This window comes from Hakea prostrata, chromosome 10 (genome assembly GCF_041222555.1).
Source record: "Hakea prostrata isolate BN-2017 chromosome 10, UWA_Hpros_2, whole genome shotgun sequence".
Classification (NCBI taxonomy): Eukaryota; Viridiplantae; Streptophyta; class Magnoliopsida; order Proteales; family Proteaceae; genus Hakea; species Hakea prostrata.
The window spans coordinates 28,862,038-28,867,026 of NC_142609.1; positions in this window are offsets into that span (position 1 = coordinate 28,862,038).

Below are 4,989 nucleotides of genomic sequence, written 5' to 3' on the forward strand. Positions count from 1 at the left end.
TTCCTCAAAAGCTCAATGATCATGGTTAAGATCATTGCAGCCTCAAATCCAGGATGATCATGAGAACATGGAGATGGCAACAGAGAATGCAGCACTCCACTCTCAACTCAAAAGGAAAGAAAAACAAAGATGGAGGAGAAGAAGAGAGAGTAGACAACCATCAAAAGAAGAGTTCGACGAAGATCCCAAGAAAACACCAAGGATGCAAGGAGAGACCAGAGGTCGGCGCTCCAAAGAGTTGGAGGCACAAAACGAAGAGACGAGAGAAAAGAGCAAAAAAACAACAAAAAAATGGAGGGATGGGCGCACAACGAAAGAAAAAACCAAAACGGAATAAGCCCACAAACCAACCAAAGGGGTTCACACAAGTCAAGGACTTACCTAATAGGTAGAAATGCCTCAAACCAAGATAGAGAGCACTCAAGTCCATCAATAATCAGATCATCAAGATTCGTTCCATAAATAGAATTATATCAACTTTCATGGATTCAAAGCCGAACCAAGTCTCACGGATGGCCCAAGCGATTTACTTTACTCCGCGTCATCGGACCTACAAATAACAAGGTTTCCGGGTCAAGGTTAGGGCTGGGTTTTACACTTGGGTTTCGAGATTGACCTATCCTTCATCATCCATAACGTCATGCTAGAGGTTGTGGAGCATCCGGGCATACGGAACCTTTGCTTCGGACGTCTTCTCACACTTATCTTCCGGCATTTAGGAGTGAGACTGGAGGATACTGAGATGTAGACACGAGATCTAGGCTATGACATCGGGACGAGGACTATCCATCCGATGTAGCTCAGCCAGGCCGAGAGGTCGGAGGGTGAGGATGACGATGACTCAGATGAGGAGGATGACGAGTCTGATGGTGGTGACGGAGGTGTTGGTCCAGATACAGATGACCAGGCAAGAGATTACACCAAGATGCATGAAGTAGATCCGGGCCATCATGAGATCCCAACATCAACACATTTTGAGATCGGAGGTCCACCACTCATAGTTCTAGAGACTTTGGAGCTGTGTGCAAAGAGGCACTCTATGGCTTCCATCCTAGAGAGGATAGAGTCGAGGCAGGAGAGGATGGAGTCACAGTTGACTCAGGTGGGAGAGGATGTTCGAGTACTGAGAGAGCATAGATGGTAGTCTAGATAGATTGTACTAGGATTTTTTTTTTAATTTTTTTTTTAATTTTTATGTTTATCAAATGTAACTAATTGTAGAACTTTCCTAAAATTAATGAAGTTCACTTTTGTTTCACCGTCTTATTATGTATTATGCATTTTTCTTTATTGCATTATGTGATGTTTGTTAAATTATACTTATTGTGTATTATTCAAAGATACATTAGGCTAGACTTTTAAGTTTCTAATTTAAGTGTTCTATTATTCAATTCTAAGAATACTTGAGTCACTTCTGGATTTATAACACAGGAATGTTCTATCATTGTTTCTGTGGTTAGGATTTTCCATGAACTATGGGCTTTGATACCACTCTATCACATCTACCCAGCCGATACCCTACTTGGTATACCCGAGTGTGTGATTCCACAGTCCTGAAGATCAATATCGATGAAATCAACCTCCCACATTCACAATAATATAATCGAGAACAAGACTAAATCAAAGTTAACAATGTTAATTAATAGATCAAAGCAAAGTAATGGAATAACATCAGAGTGCAGAAATAATACCAAAATAATCAAAATGCCAAGAACAAAGTCAAAAGAAGATTACAAACAGTTCCAAAAAAAGAAAGAAAGAAAGAAATAATCAAACTAAGCTAGAGTCTATTCTACTTTATAAAGAACGTCTTCATAAACATAGACTTAAAAAATTAAGCTTGGACACTCCCACTCCACGGTAGGGCTAATCGTGGTACGAAGCATGATCACTTGATGGATCATCACTGAGATCTTCATAACTGCCAACACCTTGCATGTAGTATGCTTCTTCAGCTTGCGCTTCCTCATATTGGCCTTCATAGTCATCTATACCTATAGAATAATCTAACAAATGATATTTGTACAAAAGGAGTGAGTTCAAGAGAACTCAGCAAGGCAATTAATTCCATAACAACATAAATAACATGATAGCAGAAACATAGCATAATGTAATATGATATGAGATATACAATTCATCTATGAGTCTAACTCTATGTATGCTAGTCTCTGTAGGTAGACATGCTTTAAGTCATAGCACCATACTTCTTTGGGAAGGTCATTCACTCTCCCTCAACCATCTTGGTATCTTGGGCTTTGCCGGTGGTAGTTGGTCTTGCATCCCTCTTGGACATTCCAAGACTGGGGTTTTGGTCACCTCTCTCTCACATCACCATTGGTCTAAGTATTGGTGCATGTTAGGGTAAAGCCTAGCCAAATGCGAGTCATCTACTTGGTTATATCAACTCAGATCCAGATATGTCCATTCCTCGCCCTAGGCGATCCTTTCTGGCATCCTTCACACTAGAGTTAGCGTATCCTATGGCTACAACCAACTTAGACTACGGACTCATTAACCCTATTGGTCATCCACAAGTAGTAGACGGGAAGCTCTCATGTCCCCTCATGGATTGGTTACCGGTCTTGAGGCCCATGAGCCCAAGTCTACTAAGTGCCACCCTACCAATGAATGGCCTCTCACGAGTATCCACAACATAAATTATTTCCTCTCACGGATTGGTTACTGGTCTTGAGAGCCCATAAACCCCCATTGCTACCACGGGTTACTCGGTCTTAATACCCTTCCGAATCGGGTATGGTATAATAGGAATCCTAGCCAAACACTGCTAGACAAGTCCTAGGTATGACAACCAATAATCTGGGAAAGTGTCAAAGGGCACTATAAAAAATATTCCATACTATTCCCAATGATGTCCAAGGACCGAAATGTCAAAAGGACATTCCCCAATCCCAAATCATACCAAATCAATCACATTCCCAATTCAGTCATATCACACAGAACTGATATCTCATCAAATGAAAGAGTATATAAAGACAAGATCAAATGAATAAGCAACATGCATGAGTCAGTGCTCATACATGATCAAGTACATAAAGGAAATAAGAAAATAAGATCCTATTGTACATACAACATTCATATCATAATAGAAACTACAACATCAGTAGCAAATCTAGGTGATTCCCAATTTAGAAACTAAGATTCACGCAATCTATGTTTATATGGTAACAACTGTCCTTACCTTAAATAGATTCGAAGATATTCCGGACAAATAAGAGGATGGATCCAAATTTAACAAACAAACCCTAGATAAGCATCATACTATCATTAGGAAGCAGTCGTAAAAGAATAAGCATCAAACGAATTGAAACGGATGAAGAAATCCCTTGCTATCATGCCAGGTAGATTGGCTGGGTTGATTGGTCCAATCGACCCAGGCAGTCAGCCTAGTGAACAGTACAAATCCAAAATCAGATTTTTGGTCCGAAACCTATTCTACATGATCCAGAATGCTACGAAACTTGGAGGAAATTTCTAACACAGTAATCTAAGACTATCTAACATATGTTAGACATCAAACAATGATAAAAACCAATACTTTCTAATTTGGTAGAAAACATAGTTTTCAATGAAAACAAACCATGAATGAAAGAGAAGGACTAGAGATGATGAGATCTCATTCTAGTAGATTAACACTGTAAATCAAAAGCATGAACAAACTATAAAGATGCATCTATAATGCTAGAAGAATCATAATAAGAGTATGATCATAGATTCAAGAAGAAATCATAAGAATCATGTTGAGAATTGAATATGAAGATCATAGCATGAGTAAATGAATAGAGATTGTAAAAGAGATGTTTGCAAGGATGCAACATCTTCTTCATAATCTCAGTTTGGAGAATAGAATGATCATTGTAAGAGTGAATCAATAACATATTAAAGTGATTACTAACCTTTGATTGAAGAACAAGAGTGAGAACTTGAAAGTTGCAAGGTTTGATCTTCTTCCACACTAATGGAGGCTTGGAGAGGAGTTCCTTTCGTTCTCTAAGTGTTTTGGAGGCTAGGGAAACTAAAAATACAAAGTCCTATGGTATATATAGAAATATAAACCCTATTAGAAGATTCTACTTGAATCCAGTATCCTTGGGTCGATTGGCTAGGTAGACTAACCCAGTTGACCCAAGCTGTCAGCAAAGCCTAAATCCGGGAATTGAGGGCCTATCTCTTATCGGAATCAAATGAGCTTTTAAACACACAAACACCTAGCATGGAGAAATGCCTTCGAATCATGTCTAACCATGCTCTAAGGTCATCAACCAATCTTCTCATCATCAAGGTGTAGTCTCTTTTCCAAATCCAACAAGGTCTTCAAGTATGGGGCATCATCGTCAACCTCCATGGATTTGGAGTCGAACATCATGTCTTCTATTGATATGGCCCATAGTTGACTTTCACTTCTACTTCGGGTCTTCGGACCTACAAATAATAGAGTATCCGGGTTAAGGTTAGGGTCGGGTTTCACAAAGGATATCACGGTTAGCTAGAGTCGGCCTTTTAGGCTCACTCGCTAAAGTAAACCTGCCCATATGTGTACCTTCTCTGGCTGGAAAGGCTCATCAAAAGCCATTTGGAAAGGCACTTAGATCAACTCAACCATTAGTGTTAGTACACTCTGACATTTGTGGACCCATGAATGTTAAGGCAAGACATGGAGCCTCCTATTTTCTCACCTTTATAGATGATCATTCGTAATATGGTTATGTTTATTTGATTGCTCACCGTCATGAAGCATTAGATTGCCTCAAACGCTTTGTGACAGAGGTTGAGAATCAATTAGGTAGGAATTTAAAAATTCAGCGAACTGACTGTGGATGCGAATATTTATTTCAACAATTTAAAGAATTTTGTGAAGAAAAAGGAGTTGATTAACTATTCCTACTATTCCTAACACTCCACAAAAAAATGGTGTAATAGAAAGAAGGAATAGAACTCTATTGGACATGGTTAGGTCCATGATGGTGCAAG